General features: G+C 42.4%; 1 long non-coding RNA gene across 2 annotated transcripts in view; it reads right to left on the bottom strand.

Moving 5' to 3' along the window:
- The window catches only part of LOC114813207, a 141,203-nt gene that overhangs the window by 64,929 nt on the left and 51,968 nt on the right, over positions 1-24,306 (bottom strand). Inside the window, exons 2-4 of one of the 2 annotated variants that reach the window (XR_003760866.2) lie at positions 19,284-19,325; positions 18,579-18,648; positions 12,882-12,942 (exon numbers count right to left, since the gene is read on the bottom strand). This is a non-coding gene — a long non-coding RNA (uncharacterized LOC114813207). The remainder of the gene's footprint in view (positions 1-12,881; positions 12,943-18,578; positions 18,649-19,283; positions 19,326-24,306) is intronic. The other variant, XR_003760865.2, reaches the window with a different exon arrangement.

The following is a 24,306-nucleotide window of genomic DNA, read 5'->3' as shown; positions in this document are numbered from 1 at the left end:
AAATACCACTCGAGTCTATATTTAGTCAAAAGTCACAGAGGGATTCATTACATGAGCCAGATAACTCCTTTTAAATAACATGAGCCAGATAACTCCTTTTAAATAATTTGGAAGCTACTGACACCAAAGTCTACTTTATTCCAATAATGCTTGTCTCCCTACCAGCTAATTCAGCACAGGGCTGCTGGACAAAATTCTAAAGCTGGAAAGCAGGGATGCCAGTTCAAAAATAGATCAGTCTAGTATTTCTCACACCATGGAACACAGACCCTCATTTGGACCTCATCTAGAGAAGGAATTGACTTTCAAAGACACTAGCACCAACAGAGTTCATTTTGGGAATTTTCCCCCTGGACTAAACTCATGAAATGTGAAGATCAGTATGTGCATTTAAAGAAAAAACAATGGTAGAAAACCCAAGGAAGTCTGAACATCTCTTCATCCAGGTATCATTCTCATAGCTTTAATTCAGAGTTTAGCAAATCTGACTCAAGAAAGTCTGCAGGTGACAGCTGAGTTTCAAATACAGCATGGTCTAGTGGAAAGATCACAGTCCTGCAATTTGGAGGATCTAGGTTCTAATCCTAGGTCTACCACTTGCTTCTATGTGACTTTGGGAAAGTCACTTAACTTCTCTGAGCTTCAATTTCAACACCTGAAAATTGGAGATTAAATATCTGTCTTTCCTCCCATTTAGAATCTGAGGCCCAAGGGAGTCGGGGCCTGTGTTCACTGTGATTATCACAGTACGCACTGTGATTAAGCATAGTAAGTGCTTAACAAATACCACAATTATAGAATGAAAGCCTAAGAAATATCACTGGATAATTTTAAATATCCAGAACAGTTTCCCTGATTAAGCCATTGCTGATAGAAACAAAATTTGGCTCTTGCTCTTACAAAGATGTATCACCCTTGTACTTGGATTTCTACCTTTTATTCACCCCACAGCACTTACGTGCATATCCATGATTTATTTTAATGCCTGTCTTCCCCTCTAAACTATAAGCTTCTTGTGGGCAGGAAACATTTCTACCAAATCTGTTATATTGTACCCTCCCATGTGCTTAATACAGTGCTCTTCACACTGTAAGCACTCACTAAATACAATTGATTGATTGGAGCTATTGGAATTAAATCAAGATGGGGTTCAAGACCTAGCTTTTTGTGGGGAGGGCACAGAAGTGGCAGAACTGCAATGGGAAAGGGAATGCACAAAGGGAAAGGAAAAGATGGAGGTGGGGCTGCCACTGAATGCCTAGGACTACGGAAAGCTGTTTTTTTGTGTGTTTTGTCTTCTTGATACTTGTTAAATAATTGTTACTATGTGTCAGGCACTGTACTAAGCACTGGGGTAGATACAAGTTTGTCAGATTGGCACAATCACCATTTTACTGATAAGGTAACTGAGGCACAGAGAAGTTATGTGATTTACCGAAGGTCACACAGCAGACAAGTGGCAGAGCCAGAATTAAAACCCAGGTACTTCTAACTCGCAGGTTCACGCTGAATCCACTAGACCACACTGTTCCCATATCAACTGAGGCAAGTGGGCATGGAAGAAGGCAGCCATTTTAAGACTCCATAGAGCCGGCAGACAAACTATCAAGAAACAAACCTTGGTATTATGTGTGTCAATAGTAGAAAGCTCACAGTTTGGGGCAAATTTTGAGACAGTGTATTAGCCATAAACCTCCTTGATGGTCACCCTGAAGTAGTATCCAGAGGGTTCTCAGTGAATAATTAACCAGAGAAGGCAGAATAGTCCAGAAGAAATCAATTCTCAATCTCAGGTTCTAATGCCAGGTCTGCCAATGGCCTGATATGCAACCGTAGGCAAGTCACGTAACCTCTCTGTGCCTCAAGTTTCCTCATCTGCAAAATGGAGATAATATACCTAATCCTCCTTTTCAGATTATGAGCCCTGTGGGTCAAGGATAGTGTTGTTTATCTTGAATGTAGCCCAACACTTAGCATAATTACTACCACACTAAATACCTCTCTTTCAAAATCTCAGTTCTAATCAAATCCCCAATAGCCTTTAAAATAAATGTCTAGTTCCTCAAGAGTGAAGAAGAAATGGGTTTCTCCACATGTAATTGTGTTTTAGTGATTCCATTTTAGGAAACAAAGCCTTCACATTCAAGAATTTTGATATTTTGTTTTAATAATAATGTTGGTATTTGTTAAGCCCTTACAATGTGCAGAGCACTGTTCTAAGAGCTGCGGGAGATATAGGGTCATCAGATTGTCCCACGTGAGGCTCACAGTCTTCATCCCCATTTTACAGATGAGGTGACTGAGGCACAGAAAAGTTAAGTGACTTGCCCACAGTCACACAGCTGACGTGGCAGATCCGGGATTCGAACCCATGACCTCTGACTCCCAAGCCCGGGCTCTTTCCACTGAGCCACACCAAGTAGACTCCAAGCCCCAAATAAGTGTCCAATAACAGGGATCGGGTTTAGAAACTGAGATCCAATATAGCTTACAGTTCCCTATGTACATTAGACCATGCTGTGAACTCCCCAACTCAAAGACTCCTCCACATTCCTGCAGTAATTAAAGAAACATTCAATACATCCTCCTATGTAATAACTAAATAAAATCATATAATAATAATGATATTTCTACAGCTACTACTGTATGCCAAGCACTGTTCAAAGCCCTGGCATAGATACAAAGTAATCAGGTTGTGACCTGTGGGACTCACACTCTAAATTCCCTTTTCACGGATGAAGTAACTGAGGTACAGAGAAGTTAGGTGGCTTGCCCAAGGTCACACAGCTTACAAGTGGCAGAGCAGAGATTAGAACCCACGTCCTCTGACTCCCCAGTCCGTGCTCTTTCCATTAAGTCATGTTGCTTCTCATGAAAAATTCATGAAAATTATGAAAATGAGTTTTTACCTACCCCCTTGGAGAACACGCTACCACAGCTTCAACTACTATCTCTATGCAGATGAATGTCAAATTTACGTCTCCAGCCCTGACCTCCTTCCTTCTCCTCCTTCAGAATATCTCTACTTGCATGTCCCAACATCTCAAACATGTCCAAAATGGAACTCATTTTCCCACCCAAACCTTCTCCTCCCCATGACCTTCCTGTTATTGTAGACAACACCACTATCCTCCCTGTCTCACTAAGCATTCCCCTTGGCATTATTCTTGACTCCTCTCTCTTATTCAACCTGCATAGTCAGTCACCAAATCCAGTTGGTTCAACTTTCACATCTCCAGTATCCACCCTTTTCATCTCCATCTACACTAGTCCAATTACGTGCTATATATCGTTTCTACTACTGCATCAATCTCTTCACTGACTTTCCTGCCACTAGCCTTGCCCCTCTTCAGTCCATGCTTCACTCTACTATCCATATATTTTTTCTTAAAGATCATTCTCTACTTCTGTACTACTGATCAACTCCCAACTCTCAAAAACCTTCAATGACTGCTCATCCAACTCTACATCAAATAGAAACTCTTCACGATCAGCTCAACTAGCTCTCCCCATCCAACCCAACCCACATACGTGGCTCTTCTAAAACCAACTACTTACTGTGACCTTATCTCATTTCTTTGGCCACCAATCCCATACCCACATCCTCTCTCCTGCTTGGAACTCCCTTCTCCATCTCTGACAGACCAGTATTGTCCCCATCTTCAAACCTTTCTAAAAATCATATCTCCTTCAGGAAACCTTCCCTGACTACCTTCTCTTCTCCCCACTCTAGTAGTAGTAATGGAATTCATTAAGTGCTTACTATGTACAGAGCAAAGTACTAAGTGCTTGGGGCAAAAACAAATTTACAGGTAAAAATTAGTCCCTGGCCCTTAAGGGGCTCTATATTACCTATGCATTTGTGACCATGATCCCAAGCACTTTGATACTCACCCCCACATCCCCCATGGTGTATTTATGTACATAACTTTATATTCTGTTGTTGCCCCCATCTGTAATTTATTTTGTCTGTGTCCCCCATTAGATTGTAAATTCCTGGTGGGCAGGGATCATGTCTACCAATTGTATAAGTGTTCAATAAATACCACTGATTGATGAGTGTTATAAAAGACCCTGAGTGATTCTGTACTCCAAGGATGTCAGCACTTTAGAAGTTTTAGGACCACGTGTCTATGAACAGGCTACTGAAGGACAGGGTCAATTGAACACTCTCTACATCGGACCAAATAGCACTTCAGCAGAAAGAATATTTGCAGATCAACTCAAACATGTATAACATTCTCATACATAATAATTGTGGTATTTGTTCAGCACTTACAGAATGCCAAACACTGTACTAAGTCCTGGGATAGAAATAAGATAATCAGGTCCTACACTGAGCTCACAGTCTAAGTAGGGAGAAGAATAAGTCCAGAATCCCCATTTTGCAGATGAGGGAGCTGAGGCACAGAGATGTTATGTGATTTTTTTTAAATGATATTTGTTAAGCACTATGTGCCAGGCACCGTCTAAGCATTGGGATAGGTGCAAAGTAATCAGGTTGGAAACAGTCCATTTCACACATGGGGCTCATAGTCTTACTCCTCATTTTTCAGATGAGGTAACTGAGGTAGAAAGAAGTTAAGTGACTTGCCCAAGGTCACATAGCAGTCAAGTGGCAGATTAGAACCCAGGTCCTCTGATTCCCAGGCCCATGCTGTTTCCACTAGTGCATGCTGCTTCCCAAAGAGAAGTGCAGAGACATCTATACTGAGTTCAGTGGCTTTACAAAAACATTTGACATCATCATCAACAGGCCAGGGTTCTGCACACTGTCAAGTAAATTCTGTTGTCCTAAAGCATTCACCAAGACACTTAGGTTGTTCCAAACATGATGGTTGGTACAACCAGAGTTGAGGGTGCCCTCTTGGACCTTCCCCAACCCCCATCACCAGTGGAGTGAAGCAGGCCTGGGTCATAAGTCTTGATTTGTCCTGTTCAACCCTATTCTATGCCACCAGGTTTAAGGATGCAGTGGAAGAAGTGGAATCATATACATTTCTCATCCCCTGGGAAATTCATCCAGCTCAACAGGTGATGAATATCATCAGAAGTGTTCAAGACATCAGTTCATTCATTCATAGTTAGGAACTGCTGAATCCAGATGACCATGCTTTAGAGGGAAAGTCCTAAAAAACACATGCCAGTGAGCTTAATGTGATCAGGGAACGTGTCTACCAACTCTGCTGTACTGTACTCTCCCAAACACTTAGTACAGTGCTCTCTGCACACATTGTTAAAATAGCATTGATGAAATGATGAATCACTTTGCAGATGCAGCACTGGACTATGGTCTGAATTGTCAGATGTTTGACAATAAGTCTGAAGAAGAGAGAAGATATATACCAGAAAACCCTACACAGAACTAGAGGTTTCTAATAGAGACATGGATCTTAGCACAGTCACTTGATTGTCCACTGTCTAACAGTACTCTGAAAATTAGATGGAAAACACAAGCACCACCATAGCCTTCAGAATACCATAAAACAGGGGGTCTCACAGCAGGGTGGTATAATTTAAAAGAGGTGGATAGTCTCAGAGCAAAACCTTCATTAAGATTGAGATGCAAGGAAGTAGAATCAAGAACAGGAAAAATTTAATGTGGAACAAACATGTTAGCACAACTAGGATCTAGCTTTACTTCTAAACAAACACAGGACGGCACAATGGGTAGGATGGGCACGTGATTGGAGTGCTAACTGCTTAAGGTGCACTTGATTGGATTATAAATGTGCATGGGCACTCCTATCTGGTCTTCACACAGTTGAAAGCATTGATTTATAACCCACAAATGAGTGGCACTCTCTGACTGGCTACTGCAGATGGGAATCTGATTCACCTGAATCGTTTGTCGGTCCAAAGATATAACCTGACATGGGCAATTTTCATTAACAGCATCTATAATGTCTGCTCCAGTTTATCATATAGGGTAGCGGAGGAGGGAAGAGGGAGGTGGAAATTCCCTTAATGAATGGGTCATGGCTCAAAATGGCACTGAGCCTTTGCAGAACCAATGGGATTCCACCATCAGCTGCATCATCCTTGAAAATGAAGGATAGTTCTGTGTGTGTAAATGGCTAATGCAGTGAGTTCAAAGAACTGTTTCTTAAGGCTAAGGTCAGATGGATAGAGCAGTAGTAACAAGAACTTGCTTCATTTACCAAGCCTTAACTAAAGCCTCTCAACATCACATATTAAAGCCAACAAAATTATCGCCCAACTTGCTTTACAGTTTAGCCCAAAAAGATTCCCCATCCCACTGGGAAAAGTTTTATTCTCATTATCAGTTATTCTAATAGATGTTCAAGAGATGTCACCAGTATAGACTTAAATTCCTCCAAGGGGAGACTTTTTAAAAATCTTCTTGTTTTATTTCCATTCCTCTGACTGCCTGCTAGACTGAAAGCTCCTTAATAATTGTGGTATTTGATAAGCACTTACTATGTGTCAAGCAGTCTACTAAGCACTGGGAAACAAAGAAGATATGAGGTGGACACAGGCCCTATCTCATACAGAGCTCATGATAAGTAGCTGGAAGCACAAGTATTAATTCTTATTTTTAATCCCCAAGCACTTAGTACAGAGCTCCGCACACAATACGCCCACAATAAATCAATCAGTTGATCAATTAACAGTATTTACTTGAGTGCTTACTGTGTGCAGTGCACTGTTCTAAATGATTGGGAGAGTACAATATAACAGAGTTGGTAGACACGTTCCCTGCCCACAAGGAGCTTACAGTCTAGAAGGGGATATAGGTATTAATATAAATTATGGATATGTACAGGGGCTGAGGGAGGAGTGAATAAAAGGTGCAAAACCAAGTGGAAAGGTGACACAGAAGAGAGTGGGACAAGATAAAATAAGGGCTTCTTAGGGAAAGGTCTCTTGAAGGATGTGCTTTTAATAAGAGTTTGAAGGTGAGGAGAGTGGATATGATGAGGAAAGGAGTTTCAGGGTAGGATTCAGGGATTGATTTTTACGCCCTCCTTGAGAACAGAGATTGTGTCTTTTGACAATATTGTACTCCCTCAAGTGATTAGTATAGTGTTCTGCCCACAATAAACATTTAGTATCATTGGTTGAATTAATATTGCTTTGTCATCAACAAAAAGACCAACTGAGACAATATTTTGAGAAACTGCTGCAAGATGGAGCATCAGCCTCCATTTTAAACCAGAATAGATTTTGCAAGTGGAAGATTACAGAAGTTCCTTTCCAAAGGGCAGACCTTCAGAGCTCCACATTTAGAAACAGTTTTCCATAGTCTCACAACCAAATCTCTTTTCTCCTTGCAAAACAGCCAAACTTTACCAACCTCTCAGTTTCCACTTTCTGCTCTCATTGCCACCCACCTTCACCTTCTTTTCCTCCTTGTACCCTCTTCCATCCTTACCAAATGAGCACACTAACAAGCCTGTCACAGTCATCTCTGGAAGAACTGTCAATTTACAGAGTGTTCTTCCTGAGACCTAGACTAGTAAAGAGAATTTTTTTTTCAGCTTTATCATTCTAGTGTAATAGGAGATGAGTTTGCTCTATTTATAACAAATACCTAGTCACTCCTCTCGGGTATAGCTTACGTCTCTGGACTTGGTTTAGAAAAAGAGCCTGCCTGGGTGTAAACCACTAAAAATGTCCAGCGCTGACTCTCTTCCTGACCACTCGCTCAACTCCGATTTGGTGAGGAGATTAAAGTCTGCCCTGGCAGAAAGGGATGCGAAGACGGTGATGGATTTGATCTGTACTGAAGTCAAACATGTGAATGCCACTATAGAACTCTCCAATGACGACTGGATGAAAGACCCTTCAGCTCAGCTGCACCCTATGGTTCTACTAGGTAATGAAAATGAAATTGCTGCTTTAAAAAAAAAAATCCCAAATCCTGGTGATGGCTTTTCACCACATCTCCTGCCTCTAGGCTGAGAGGTGCTGTTAGATTTGGAAAATCAGATTTACTATACTTTGCCGTTTCCCCTATCTGTAATTTATCTTAATGTCTGTCTCCCTCACTAGACTGTAAGATCTCTGTGGGCAGGAATCTTGTCTACCAACTCCGTAGTACTGTACTCTTCCAAATGTTTACTACAGTGCTCTGTAAACAGTGGGCTGTCAGTGAATGCCATTGACTGATTTACGTACACAAATGTTTAATAGAAGTTGAGATTTGCCAGAAAAATAGGCACTGCAGTCCCCTCAAAATAGTTCACCTTTCTTGCTTGCTTCCCTACCAACCTACTTTTTCAGGATACGGGTAGGCATGTAGCTGTGGTCTTCTTCTCTTCTTCTGGTCTCAGTGAGTCACTCATAAGTGCTTACTGTGTGCAGAGCACTGAATGAAGTGCTTGGGAGAATAGATCTACCACCTCTCTGTGGATGATACCCAAATGCACATCTCCAGCCCTTATCTCTCTCCCGCTCTGCTGTCTCGCGTTTCCTCTTGCCTTTAAGATATCTCTACTTGGATGTCCTCCTATCACCTCAAGCTTAACATGTCTAAAACAGAACTCCCCACCCAAACTCTGTCCTCCCCATGACTTTCTCATCACTGTAGATGGCACCACGATCCTTCCTGTCTTACAAACCCATAACCTTGCTGCTATTCTTAATCCCCTTCTCTCATTCAACCCACATATTCAGTCCATCACTAAATCCTGCTGGTCCAATCTTCACAGCATCACTAAAATCCACCCTTTCCTCTCCATCCAAACTGCTACCACATTAATACAATCAATTCCTATCCCACCTTGATTACTGCATCAGCCTCCTTGATGACCTCCCAGCCCCCTGTCTCTCCCCACTCCAGTTCATAATTCACTGCTGCCCAGATAATTTTTTTACAGAAATATTTACAGAAATATTCAGGACACCTCAAAAACTCCACTGGTTGCCCATCCACCTCCACATCAAATGAAAACTACTCACCAATAGCTTTAAAGTCACCACCTTGACTCCTACCTCACCTTACTACCCTCCTTCTACAGCCCAGTCCACACACTTTGCTCTAGTGCTAACCTTCTCACTGTGCCTCAGTCTTGCCTGTCTCACCTCCAACCCCTGTCTCACATTCTGCTTCTGGCCTGGAACTCCCTCCCTCCTCAAATCCAACAATTACTCGCCCCACCTTCAAAGCCTTCTTGAAGGCACATCTCCAAGAGACTTTCCCTGACTAAACCCCCAGCCCTTTCCTCTTCTACCACTTCCTTCTGCATTGCTCTGATTTGCTCCCTTTGTTCTCCCATCCCAGCCCCAAAGAACTTATGAACATATCTGTAATTTATTTGTTTGTATTGATGTTGGTCTCCCCCTCTGAGAAGCAGCGTGGCGCAGTGGAAAGAGCACGGGCTTTGGAGTCAGGGCTCATGAGTTCGAATCCCAGCTCTGCCACTTGTCAGCTGTGTGACTGTGGGCAAGTCACTTAACTTCTCTGTGCCTCAGTTCCCTCATCTGTAAAATGGGGATTAAGACTGTGAGCCCCACGTGGGACAACCTGATTCCCCTGTGTTTACCCCAGCGCTTAGAACAGTGCTCTGCACATAGTAAGCGCTTAACAACTACCAACATTATTATTATTATTATTCCCCCTCTAGCCTGTAAACTCATTGTGGATAGGGAATGTGTCTGTTTATTGTTGTATTGTACTCTCCCAAGTACTTAGTACAATGCTCTGCACAGAGTAAGTGCTCCGTAAGTACAATTGAATATAACAGACACATTGCCCACAAGTTTGAGCTCCATCCCACCAGCTTTAACCAGGGAGTTTGAGGAGGGTGTAGTGGGGAGAGCTATTGTAAGCTACGGAAGGGGTTGGAAAAGGAGGGAGTAGTGACTGCTAAATTGAAAATTTTGAAAGTTGAAAAAGGAAAAAAAAATCCAGGACCTGTTACAGATGTTGGGACTAGTCCAGTGGAAGGGGGTCAGGGAGGAGAGAGTTAGGAGGGAGGATAGGCACAAAGGAATCATGGAGATGTAGTTCAAGAGGGAGGAAGTTCAAAGTGTGGGGAGTGGGAGAGGAAAGCCATGCCACTATATCTCAAAGTTCAGGGAAGATGTGGATTTACCTCATGAGGAAGCCTGGCCTGGGCAGTGTGTATCACTCAACAGTACAGCAAACTTCACCAGACATACTTGCACTGCAGGGTAAGAGGAGGTGGTGGGGAAAATGGTACAAACCCCTCATCAATCCCAGGTCCTCAAAGTTGCTAGTAGGCCCCAAAACGAGCAACCTGACCCAAGGGTCTAGTCCTCGACCTCATCTTTTCTCTTGCCATGGTTTTGAAACCCTGAACCCCTCTAGAGAACAGTATCCAAGGGTCATCCCAGCTCCCAGTTTGGTGGGGGGGGGAGAAGGGGAGGGAGCAGGACCAGACCTGGCCCTCTCTCTAGCAGTATTCCCAAGGCTCCACTTGAGTGACCCCTTCCTAGGAACACCACTGGGGCTCAGCAATCACTAACCTCCCCCTTCATTCCTTTCTAGCAATCTGGGATTCAGTTCCTTCCCTGTTAACTGTGGTGGCCTCAACACCTGGTTGAGTTGGTACTCTTGGCAATTTTAAAACACATGACCACTAAAATGCATGAGAGAGGGGTGGGGCAGGAGTAGAATAAGGTAATAATAATAATGGTGTTTGTTAAGTGTATGCTCTGTGCCAGGCACTGTACTAAGTGCTATGGTGCATCCAAGCAAATCAAGTTGGACACAGTCCCTGTCCCACATGGGGCTCACAGTCTCAATCCCCATTTTACAGATGAGGGAACTGAGGCACAGAGAAGTGAAGTGACTTGCCCAAGGTCACAAAGCAGACAAGTAGCAAAACCGGGATTAGAACTCATGACCTTCTGACTCCCAGGCCTGTGCTCTATCCATTACATCATGCTGCTTCTCATAGGATGGGAGAAAAAAGGCTACTGTGTGACTTTGAGTATTTGGATTGATTTTTCCTCACCAGGCCCCATTGGCAAAAAAAAGAAAGAGTAATACTAGGTCCTGACAGTCTCTGAAATTTCTGGTAACCTTAGGTTCTCTGACACTAAGGTGGTCATGGCCCAGAATGAAACTTCTTGTGTGCCCTGGAGTAGATTGCCCTCCTTAGATGAGAAAATTTACAACACTGAGTACTACATTTTTGTTTTAGTTCGGAAAACTGAGGCCCATTCTTATGGGTGAGATCAGTCAGAAAGTTCTCCTGGGTTTGGTGTTTTTTGCACATTCATTTGTTTTGGGAGTTTTCATAAACAAAGGCCTTGTCTGGGTTGTGGTGGTTTGACTTCTTATGGCTATGAAGGTATCTATGCTGTTTTTGTTAATGGTGGGTTACACTTATCTAAAAACAGTGAGTCATTAATATTATTAGTGGTAGTAATTATAATAGTTTTTGTGAAATATTAGTAATAGTAATCATAAGCATAACAGTTATATCTGTTTTGCACTTACTATGTGCAAAGCACTGGGGTAGATACAGTATAAGCAGACCAGACACAGACTAATACATTCATGGAAACTAACTAAAAACATTAATAATAATACTTATTATTATAGTATTAAAGCACTTACTATGTGCCAGGCACTGTACTAAGCACTGAGTTGGATACAAACAAATCAGCGTGGCTCAGTGGAAAGAGCACGGGCTTTGGAGTCAGAGGTCATGAGTTCGAATCCCAGCTCTGCCACTTAGCTGTGTGACTGTGGGCAAGTCATTTAACTTCTCTGTGCCTCAGTGACCTCATCTGTAAAATGGGGATGAAGACTGTGAGCCCCACGTGGGACAACCTGATTCCCCTGCGTCTACCCCAGCACTTAGAACAGTGCTCGGCACATAGTAAGCGCGTAACAAATACCAACATTATTATTATTATATTGTACACAGTCCCTGTCCCATGTGGGGCTCACAATCTCAATCCCCAATTTACAGATGAGGTAATTGAAGCACAGTGAAGTGACTTGCCCAAAGTCACACAGCAGACAAGTGGCAGAGCCAAGATTAGAACTCATGACCTTCTGATTCCCAGGCCCGTGTTCTATCCACTACATCACGCTGCTTCTCATTTGGGATATCCATGTTGTTGCCTGTGTTAAATAAAAGTACTTTAAGAATTTAAGAATGCTCCATGGGCCTGTAACCAAGTAAATAAGATGGGCTAGGAATGGCAGGCTAAGCTTTGGCTTTTACTCTATGTGACTCTGCCTGTCTGCAGTCAATCTAGACCTTGAGAGCAACATCAAGACATGGTGTCCCCCGCACCCTTACCCCATGAAAACTTGGAGATGGAAGGTTCAAAACAACAGAAGGAAACTCTAGCACATGAAATATCTTTCCCCACAGAAAGTTGTGACATGCTCCACCAAAAAAGCCTCCAGAGGCTTCAAGGGGGTTGAATAAATTCAGGGGCAAAAGGTCCATAACGGGTAACCAGAGGGAAAGAGGAATGGGGAAGTTAGTATGATGTACTCATAACCACAAAGACAGATGGGTAGCAATAATACCCTCAGTTTTCCAATAACCCAGGATTCATGTTTTTTGTAGAACACTATGTTAAGGCAATGTTCACTGACCAACACCACATGCCTGCCCAGAGAATCACATCAAATTCAATCCAATAGGTAATGTGCATCCCATAATGCATGTCTAATTCCCAAACCATGTTCTACCCTAAATGTGTAATGAAAACATGCATCAGTGAAGAACTAGCTGTATTTAGCAAGTACTCCACATAAACTAGTATACTAGGTGCCTGAAGCAGAATAGTAATGATATCTATTGAGCATACCAAATATGTTCCCTGTCTACAAAGAGCTGATGCTTTAATGAAAAACACATATCCTTTAAAAATATGGGGAAATAATAGATATAAATTGAAGTGATCAAGAAGGGCGATCTTACCTCTATTTATCCAAGCATCTGGTTGCATTATCGGAGACTGAATACTGCGTTGGATGGACCCCTGATTGGATCAAATTATAATATTACTCAGTCATATCTCTATTAGTGTGCCACAGCATACCAAAGAGCTACATTTTTATCCTGCATTTAGGCAGCAATCAGTCAAAAAATGGATTTGGTTGCTGTGGTGTTCCCAAATTGTGTATGATTCCATTGCATTATTGTTATATTGCACTCTCCCAAGTGCTTAGTACAGTGCTTTGCACACTGTAAGCCCTCAATGAATGATTAATGAATTCTATCACTTTCTGTATTTTCATTAAAAGTAAGCCAATGACAGACACTATAACAATGCAGGGGGGAAAAAAAGAATGTGCAAGAACTGGTTTTGCTCTACAAAATGTTTTCAAAGGATTATTTTTGGATTTTCCTTGTGAAATATGTAGATATTGGCATTACAAGCTCCATTTTACAGATGAGAAGAGGCACAGAGAGGTGTTATTTAACCTAGATCACAGAGCACGAAGGCAAAACCCTTATTCTCCTACCTTTTAGACCTATGCTCTTTCCACTACATCCTGCCTCTCACCTCAGAGCACACTCTGACCTTTGAACAATTCCATGTGCCACTGTATCTCGATCTCATCTATCTCACCATCTACTCCTTGCCCATGCCCTGCCTCTGGCCTGGAATGCCCTCCCCCTTCATATCTGAAAGATGATCCCTCTTTCCACCTTCAAAGCATGTCTCCTCCAAGAAGCCTTCCTACATTAAGCCATTACCTCTTCTCCCACTCCCTTCTACGTCACACTTACACTTGGATTTGCACCTTTTATTCATTCATCCAATAGTATTTTAGTGTTTACTGTGTGCAGAGCACTGTGCTAAAGGCTTGCGAGAGTACAATACAATATACAGACATATTCCCTGCCCACAACAAGCTTGCAGTCTAGAGGAGGGTCAGACATCAATACAAATAAATAAATTACAAATATGTGCACAAGTGCTTTAGAGCTGAGAGAGAGGGAGAACAAAGGGAGCAAGTCAAGGTGATGCAGAAGGGAATGAAGAAAAGAAAAACGGGGACTTAGTCATTATCTGTTGGATTTGAGGAGGGAGGGCATTCCAGGCCAAAGGCAGGACATGTGCTAGGGGTCGATGGTGAGATAGGAGAGACTGAGGCACAGTGAGAAGATTAGCACTAGAGGAGTGAAGTGTATGGGCTGAGTTGTAGAAGGAGAGTAGCAATGTGAGGAAGGACGGGGCAAGGTGGTGTACTGCTTTAAAGCCAATGGTGAGACGCTTTTGTTTGTTGAGGAGGTGGATTGGCAAACACTGGAGTTTTTTGAGGAGTGTGGTGACCCAGAAGATGGATACCTACAACTGAACCTTGAGACACTCCCACAGTTAGGAGGTGGGAGGCAAAGGAGGAGCCCACGAAGGAGATAGAATGAATGATCAGAGAGATAAGAAGAGAACCAGGAGAGGAGAAAGTCAGTGAAGCAAAGGTTGGATAATGTTTCCAGGAGAAGAGGGGTCCACAGTGTCAAAAGCATCTGAGGGGTCGAGGAGGATTAAGATGGAGTAGAGGCCCTTGGATTTAGTGAGAAGATCATTGGTGACCTATGAGAGGGCAGTTTCTGTGGAGTGAAGGGGATGGAAGCCAGATTGGAGGGGGTCGAGGAGAGAATTGGAGGAAAGGAATTTTAGACAGCGTGTATAAAAAACTCACTCAAGGAGTTTGGAGAGAAATAGTGGGAGAGAGACAGGAGATAACTGGAGGATGCCATGGGGTCAAGGGAGGGGTTTGGGGGTTTGGTTTTTTTAGGATGGGGAGACAAAGGCATGACTGAAAGCAGTGGGGAAGACGCCATTGGACAGCAAACAGTTGAAGATGGCTATAAGGAAGGAAAGAAGGGAGGGGACAAGAGTTTTGAAAAGGTGTGAAGGGATGGAGTCAGATGTGCAAGTGGAGGGAGTGGCTTTTGAGACGGGGCAGGAGACCTACTAGACACGCTGCTGAAAGGATGGAAGAGTTGAAGAGGGGACCAGAAGAGGGAGGGACTGAGGAGGGACAGGGCGATTTTAGGGAGCTCATGCCTAATAGTGTCAATTTTCTTAGTAAACTAGACGGCCAGATCATTGGGGACATGGGATGAGGGGGTTGGAGGTCAAGGGGCCTGAGGAGGGAGTTAAATGTCTGAAATAACAGGCGAGGGCAATGGACATCCCACCCTCAGCCCCACAGCACTTATGTACATCTCCATAATTTACTTATATTCATTTGTCTCCCCCTCTAGACTGTAAGCTCCTTGTGGGCAGGGAACATGTCTGCCAACTCTTGTTATATTGTACTCTCCCAAGCACTTAGTATAGTATAACACACAATAAGCACTCAAGGAATACAATTGATTGAATACCTAAACACAGATAAAATCTACATTGTATTCCCCAAGGAATGAAAATTGTCTCTAGAAATAGTGGATAGAAGTTTTTATACCAACTAACAGGGGAAACCATTTCACATAGAGCTTCATGGGAGTCAGTCAGTGGCATTTTTTGAGCATCTTCTGAGTGCTGAGCACTGTACTAAGAGCTTGGGTGAGGACAACAATTAGAAAGACATGTTCCCTGTCCTCAAGGAATTCACACTCTAATAGGCAAAAAATTCACAATAGATAACCCAAGATGATGTTAAGGACAAAGAAGAAAAAGTTAGAGAAGTTAAATTATTCTATAACCTTGAGGATATATCACTGAAAAGAGTACAGTCAGGTAATAACAATGCTACTTAAGTGCTTATTATGTGCCAAGCAATGTATTAAGCACTGGAATAGATATAAAATAATCAGATTGGACACAGCCCCTGCCCTACATGGGCACGCAGACTAAAGTAGGAGGATTACAGATAAGGAAACTGAGGCAGAGAGAAGTTAAGTGATTGTGGGCATGGAATAGATCTACCAACTCTGCTATATTGTACTTCCCCGAGCACTTAGTACAGTGCTCGGCTCAAGGTCACGCAGAAGCACAAGTGGCAGAGCCAGGATTAGAACCCAGATCCTCTAACAACCAGTCCTACGATCTTTCTCCTAGACCATGCTGCTTCCCAACAGTGTTCTTTGAAGGAAACACACTATGACTAGCAGTGCAATGGTTCACGGTCACTTGGTGATTTAGTGTATGAACACTGAAGAACATCTCCACAGAAACAACAGCAATTTTCCTTAAAAGTCCCAGATCCAAACCTATACTAGTATATTAGCAGTAATTCCATTTTTTCCTCCTTTATTCTCTGAAATCGATAGCCCACTATGCTAAAAGACATCAGGGCCAGATCATGAGAAAAAGCAAAGAAACACACAAAGACTCATACACACACCAGGAGTATGAGGCGATTCCTGCTCCAAAATGCATAAACTATCCAATTAGGTAACTGTAGTAATCAGACCTCTTAAAACACAACTGATTACTAATTGCTATTATTAAAGATGTCAGCATTCCATGATTTTGCTGAACTATTACATAGAAGTCAAGATGCTACTTGAATTCCTGATTGAAATAGAAAAATAGTTGCATTATGTTGTGTTTGTAGTAATATTCTTTAAGCATCTGGAGGCAAGTTAAAGAAATAACAATTGAGTGTTTTATTAAGAGACTTGTTTCAGTGGCACGTGCTAGTGAGTAGGAAATAAACATGCAGATCAGTGGGAGTAGATTTGTGTGCCATAAATGCATATCTTAAGAGGATGGCTGTATACCCAGGCTCAACAAATTCCAGCTTCAAATGACAGAGACATTAAAGAAAAAAAAATCAGTTTTGCCTATTGAGCTAGGTAGAATCCTTGATCACATACCTCAAAATGTTTGAACCCCTCACCTTCCACTAGTCATAGAACTGGTCACATGGAACAGTTCTGACACCATCCCTCTAGACTGTAAGCTCACTGAGGGTTGAGAACTCTGATATAGTGTACTCTTCCAAATGCTTAGTACAGTGCTCTGCACACTGAAAGCATAAAATAAAGATGATTGATTCAGGATAGGGGCTCTCGCCTATGAATTGCTGCATGTCCCTTTGAACTGAATTTCCTTCTAGAAAAAGTCAACTCTGCCACATCTCCAGCATACAGACATTTAATCCATCAGTAGCATGTGAGTGCCTACTGTGTTGAGCGCAGAAAGATGAGCAGTTCAATTCTAATGACCTTGAGGTACCAATGGGACATCTAGGTAGAGATGCCCTGAAGGCAATATAAGATCACAGAAGAGCAAGGTCAGGAATAATAAGGGAAATTTGGGAGTCATCCCTGTAGAGGTGGTATTCAAGCCTTGGGACTGAATGAACTTCCCAAGAGAGTGAATGAAAGTGAAAAGAGAAAGGGATACAGAACAGAGTCTTGAACTTCCACAGTTATGGTAAGAGAGACAGAAGACAAGCTGGCATAAAGAGTCTGAGAAGAATCCGTTAGAGAGTTTACAAGAACCAGGAGAGAACTGTTAAGAAAAAAAATTACCCAAAGTTAGATAGTATTTCCGGAGGCCTGGAATTGTCCACTGTGTCAAAAGCAGTCGTGAGGGGAAGGAGGATTAGGACACAAAGTCCATTAGATGGGGGCAGAAAGACCTTGGAAAGGACAAACCCAATGAATTAAAGGTGATGGAAATCACACTGTAGAAAATGGGACAGAAATAGATACCTGGATTGTCAGTGGGGTCCAGATAGGTTTTTCTAGAATACAGGAAACATGGATGGGCTTATAAGGAAGCGGAGGGGAAGGAGCCAGAGAAGGAATGGCAGCCAGGAAAGGAACTGAAGAACAGATGTCAGGGATGGGGTCAGGGTCTCAGACTTTATTAGTCATGTTTTAAATGGTCTGTTAAGCTTCTTACTCTTCTCTGGCCAGCCCAAAAGCCTGCTTATTTTTCCTGAGTGACCTGAATTGGGTTTTTGATGCAATGACTACAGTATACTCCCAATTAGTTGTATTACTGGAGGGGAGTCATTGTGGGGTTAATTGAAATAGCAGATAATCTACAAACATGCATATATTTTGAAAGCAGACAGGAGCTCTCCTCTAGAAAGGCTACCAAGAAGGATGGAAGAGTAAGTTGATGGGGGTTGGTGGCAGTTCGGTTTCATTTTTGTCCACAAAGTAGTTGGCAAGGAAAACGGGAGGTTGGGGTACTGGTGGCTTCAGGCAGAAGTTAAAAGTCTGGAATAGTAGGTAATTGGCAATAATAATAATAATATAGCATTTGTTAAGCACTTGCTATATGCCAAGCACAGTAGGGTACATACAAGGTAAGCAGGTACGAGGTGGAGCTCACAGTCTAAGTAGTAACAATAATAATAATAATGGTATTTGTTAAGCACTTACTACAAGTCAGGCACCGTTCTAAGCTCAGAATAGATTCAAGACAATCACGTTGGACACCATCTCTCTCATGTGTCTCCTTAAGTGACTTGCCTAAGGTCAAACAGCATTAAGTGGCAGACTGAAATTAGAATCCAGATCCTTTGAATCCCAGGCCCATGCTCTTTCCGCTAGGCCACGCTGCTTCCCATATGAGCAGCAGCAGCAGGATTTCAGGCTTTCACAAAACCCAGAAAACTGTGGTAGTGGAAAGTGCAGGAATAGTTCCTGTTGTCCCCATTTCATTCATTCATTCAACTGTATTTATTGAGCACTTACTGTGTGCAGAGCATTTGTGCTGCTACACTTCTTCCAGAACTCCTCATAGTTCTCGATTCATCAGGGAGCCCTGCAGGAAGAGGTTTGGCAGCATCAGGAGTCATAATGTCATAATGCCCATACCCGGTGCTCTTTTGAAGTTCTCAGGATATAATAATGGTGGTATTTGTTAAATGCTTACTATGTACTAAGCACTGAGGTAGATACAAGATAATCAGGTCCCACAAGGGGCTCACAGCTTAAGTAGGAGGGAGAACAGGTATTGAATCCCCATTTTGCAGATGAGGGAACTGAGGCACCAAAGAGTTAAGAGAAGCAGCATGGCTCAGTGGAAAGAGCACGGGCTTTGGAGAGGTCATGGGTTCGAATCCCTACTCGGCCACTTGTCAGCTGTGTGACTTTGGGCAAGTCAATTAACTTCTCGGTGCCTCAGCTACCTCATCTGTCAAATGGGGATGAAGACTGTGAGCCCCACGTGGGACAACCTGATTCCCCTGTGTCTACCCCGGCGCTTAGAACAGTACTCGGCACATAGTAAGCGCTTAACAAATACCAACATTATTATTTATTATTATTTACCCAAGATCATTGGCAAACAAGCGGTGGAGCCCAGATTAGAATCCACATTCCCTGATTCCTAGGTCCATGCTCTTTTCACTAGGCCACACTGCTTCTGGTATATTCATAAACCTGGTTGAAACTCACCTAACTGTTGAAGCCAAGGAGGAGATCTCAGATCTTCAAAATCTGGAAAAGATTCCCAAAGCACAATTGGAAACTCTAACTTGAACAATGTCTCTCAACTACTATATCCATCTTCTTTGCAATAGCCTGTCTTCCTGGGGTCTTTTCAGACTAGTTTGGAAGCAGAGGGGATTTAAAAAAAGAGTAACATCCTAAGGTTTCCTCCACCTCTTTCAATCTCTGATTCTTGTGCTCCAGCATTCCTGGATGGGAAGTGAGGGTAAATCAAAGGTATTTACTGAGTGCTTACTATGTGCAGAGCACTGTACTGAGCCTTTGGGAGAGTACAATATGGCAGAATTAGCAGACACCTTCCATGGCCATAATAAGTTTATAGTCTATAGGGAGAGACAGGTATTAATATGAATAAATAATTCATAATATATAAAATAAGTGCTTTGTTGGTGGGGCAAATATCAAATGTCCATAGGCCACAGATCAAAGTGTATAGGCAATGCAGAAGGGAAAGTGAGCTGGGGAAAAGAGGGCTTAAGAGGGGAAGGCCTCTGGGAGGAGATGTGACCTTAATAATGCTTTGAAGATGGAGAGACTGATGGTCTGGTGTATATGGAGGGGGAGGGAGTTCCAGGCTAGGGGAAGAATGTGGAAAAAGAGTTGGAGATAGACAAGAGTGGGGCACAATGAGTAAGCTAGCACTAGAGGAGTGGAATGTTCAGGCTAGGTTGTAGTACAAGATCAGTGAAGTGAGGTAGGATGGAGCAAGATGGTGGTTGGGTGTTTTAAAAGGCAACAAAGAAAGTCAACTGGGAAACCACAGAGAGGCAGGTCTAAACCACTTCCCCACAGGACACACCTTCATTGTCCAGGCTGTTCTCTGCCATGGTTTGGTTTAGCTTTCCTGGGACCCATTCTCCAGTGAAATATTCTTTAGGCTCTCAGGGGCTTGTGGGTAACCCCCCCCAAAGAAAAATAAATAGGAAGCAAGGAGGTGGATTATGGGAATGGACATGGAATGGGAGAGGAGAGGAAAATTGAGGATGGCTAAAGCAAAGGACAAAGCACTGGAGACAAAACCTTCAAATCTCAATTTTCCCCAAGTTTTGCATTCCCTCCCACTCAAAGAATATGAGGGTGGGGGCTGGGAAGAGGATCATTCCAAGCCAAATGAAATTAAAACCTTCCAAGTACTTAGAAATCAGTACTTAATGACACTATCCCACCACCAGTCTAAGCACTGCTCTTATTACTTTGATTCACAAGCCAGGAAGAGATCCAGAATTATGCACAAATTATTGTCCCATCTCCTTAATTAACACTGATTGCAAAATTCTTGCTAAAGTCCTTGCTAACAGACTCAATTATGCAGTGCCTGAATTGATTCAGCCAGATCAAGTGGGATTTATTAGGAATACACTTTCCTACAATAACATTAGATTATCTTTGAATATAGTTCATCTATTTAGGGCTAAAATGAACCTAACGGCAGCCGTCTCTTGCTACTGCAAAAATACCCTGGAATGCATAGAATTCAAAAATGTGCTCAAGAAAGGGTGTAGCAAGGCAGATACACACCTGACCACTCGGCTGTTCAATTTCAAAGAGAAACAGGGCAGAGTGGACCACTCGGCTCCCCATTAGGGGAGGCTGTCTGTGGAACCCTGGGCAAGTGCAATTAGACCAAATCAGGGGATTTTTGCAATCCAAATGGGAAATAATATATGCTGATGACACCCTTCCATCTGTCTCCCTCCCTCAAGGGCTGGGCTTGATCAACCGGGCTGGAGAGTTTGCAAATCACCAACTGCAAAGTGGGGGGGATGGGGGAAGGTTTCCATGCAATCCTTCGAAGGCTTTAGCCTAGTCCCGGGGGACGAGGGTGCTGAGGAGAAGGAAAGAGTTCACGGAGAGGTCAGTGAAATGGGATCCCAGACATTCTGACTGAGTCAGATCTGAAAATAGAACTTCAAGCGAAAGGTCCGGCTGGATTTTAATGCAGAAGCTTTAGAGGCTCTTGCTCCCATTGCTGTCTCTAAACCTCTATGGTGCTGGGTCTGGTGGGACCAGGCTGGACACTGCTGGCCTGGATCCTGAATTTATCAACCCAGCCTGGGGTTGTGGGATGCTGCTTCAAATCCCCCCACAGCCCCCCCACAGCCCACTCTTGTAAATGGAGATGTCAGAGTGCTAAGGGGCAAACATCAGCACCCATAACACCACTCAAATTGGGTGAGCAGGGTCAGCAGTTGTGATTTCTGCCAAGATCTGACATTTGAGATCTGAGGCTAGCAGAAGAATCAATCGTATTTATTGAGTGTTTACTATCTGCAGAGCACTGTCCTAAGACCTTGGGAGAGCACAGTACAACAGAATTAGCAGATACGTTCCCTGCCCACAACACACTTACAGTCTAGAGAGGAAGGCAGACAAAAGAAACGACAAAAAAAGGGGAAAGAGCATGGCCTAATGCATAGAGCATGAACCTGGGAGTCAAAGACCTGGGTTCTAATCTCAGCTCTGCCACTTGCCTGCTGTGTGACCTTGGGCAAGTCACTTTGCTTCTCTGTGCCTCAGTTACCTCATCTGTAAAATGGGCATTAAGACTGTGCGCTCCCTATGGTACAGGGACTATGTCCAAGATTATTAACTTGTGTCTACCCCAGCACATAGTAAGCACTTAAATATCATTACTATTATTATTGTGGCAGACAAGTATAAAAGAAATAGTGTACCCTAGATGAAAGGGCCCAGGACTAGGAGTCAATGAATCCTCACCCAAACCTGACTGGCTGTGTAATCTTGGGCAAATCAGAGTCTCCTTGGCCCTCAGTTTCCTCTTCCTTAAAATGGAAGTGAGGCAGATTGGACACAGTCCCAATAACATCAGGGGCTTTCAGTAGGCTAACCTAAAACCTACTCCAGCATTTAGCACATAGTAAGCACTTACTAAATCTCATGGCAAATCCTCATAGAAGTGACACCGGATCCAATTGGAGATGGGAGATAAAAACCAGGAGAAATCCAACTTCATGGAATAAAGGATTGATGAATTTAATTTAAGATGGACAAAACAAAAATGAATCCTAGGGAAATGGTGAACCCTTGAAAAACTCCATTCCAGATTTTAAAAAAAAACTGATTTTCTTTCAGAAGTCCTTTTGAGATGTAATGCCAGAAACGGTTAAGAAATTAAAGTAAAATAAAAAATCATTAATCTTTGTTAAGAAAAAGGCTCAATGTAGAATCTTTAGGTGAGGTGCACTGGCTTATTAGTCATTCACTGCCGAAGGTAATTATAATTAAATTGGTCAGTTTTAGGCTTACTACAATGGATACTCTGCCCTTGGTCTTTCAATGCTTAGGGCTCAATAGCAGGAATAATTCTGGACAAAATGACAGTTTAAGTTTGAGGCATCTTTGTTGTTTCACATTATCTGGAGCTGTGCTCTGTAGCAGCTTCAGGGAAGGAAGTTCGATTTTATTTTGCATATTGTGCTTTTCCAAGTGATAGGAATGAGTTTTCCTAATAATGTGAAATCAGTGCAGACAATTTAAGTCATTATTAATAGATACACTTGATCTGAGGAAACAAAATGTTTTAATGTTTTGTTAAATGAGGTGTGCGCTACAAACATTTATATTCAAAAAGAAGGTTAAGATACTTTAACATTTTAGAGATTAATGTTTTTGTGTGACTAATGCTGGTGTGTGAACATAAGCATGTATGCGTATTTCCTGTGCCTCTGAAAACAGCCTATTTCCTGCCCATTCAACAAACGAAGGTTGTTCTTTTAAAAATGAGGAAAAAAGGAATGGCAAAAACTGTTAGAGAGATCAATCCACTAAAAAAGATGTGGAGAATCTGAACAGAATGGTAGTGATCTAAATTAGGGTGATTAATGCAAATTTGCTATAGTAATGGTTCAGTTCAGCCAGAACGTGTATTATCACTAATCGTTTTGTGTAGAATGTGATGGCACAAATAGAGAGCGTTCTTCCAGCAGCAGGAGCTTGTCTGAACATGACATGCTGCAATGTCAAAAGAAACAGTCTTTGCGATCACATATGGCCTCAGACAAGTCTTCCTTATTCAGGGTTTTGCAAGGATGCAAGTGGTTCTTTAGAGAAGGCCTAAATCAATGCTATTTATTGAGCACTTACTGTGTCAGAACACTGTACTAAGTGCTTGGGGGAGTACAATACAATAGTGTTGGTAGATGTTCTCCCTGCATATATGGAGATTACAATCTAAAGACTGTACTAGACAGTCTATATGCAGTAGGAACATCTCATCCCTGGTCATATGTTAACCGGGATCATAAGAAAAATTTATACAGTACTAGAATAGCTATGGTAGTGATTACTATATTAACAATAACAACAACAACAAAAAAGTCAGATTGGAAAGTTAATAGCAAACCTGCCAAAAATCTACTCATTCATTCATTTATTCAATAGTATTTATTGAGCGCTTACTATGTGCAGAGCACTGTACTAAGCGCTTGGGATGAACAAGTCGGCAACAGATAGAGACAGTCCCTGCCGATTGATGGGCTTACAGTCTAATCGGGGGAGACGGACAGACAAGAACAATGGCAATAAATAGAGTCGAGGGGAAGAACATCTCGTAAAAACAATGGCAACTAAACATCTCGTTGCTATAAATACCATTCTCATTTCTCAAGTAACAGAAAGATATCCTAGATCCATCCAAAGTATCAAAAATGACATCTCATTTATTTCTTCATGTTTTGGCAATGGATTCCTAAAAGATGTATAAATCACTGCAGCCATGCACCAAATTCATGCTAGCAATGCAACTAATTTATCAAAAGGCAACATTCAAGCAATCAAGACAGGTTCAAGTCAAGTTCCTGGGGAATAAAGATAACTACAAGAGCTCAGTAACATTATAGAAGTCCTACTGGAACCAAGAACTTGAACTGCAATACCAGTATAGACCGTTTATGGGTATTTCTCCAAGACTTTCATCTACCAAACAAACATTAATCCTATAAAGGCTAGG

This window comes from Ornithorhynchus anatinus, chromosome 7 (genome assembly GCF_004115215.2).
Source record: "Ornithorhynchus anatinus isolate Pmale09 chromosome 7, mOrnAna1.pri.v4, whole genome shotgun sequence".
NCBI lineage: Eukaryota > Metazoa > Chordata > Mammalia > Monotremata > Ornithorhynchidae > Ornithorhynchus > Ornithorhynchus anatinus.
Note: the sequence above shows the minus strand (reverse complement) of the source record. Positions and strands in the feature narration are given on the sequence as shown.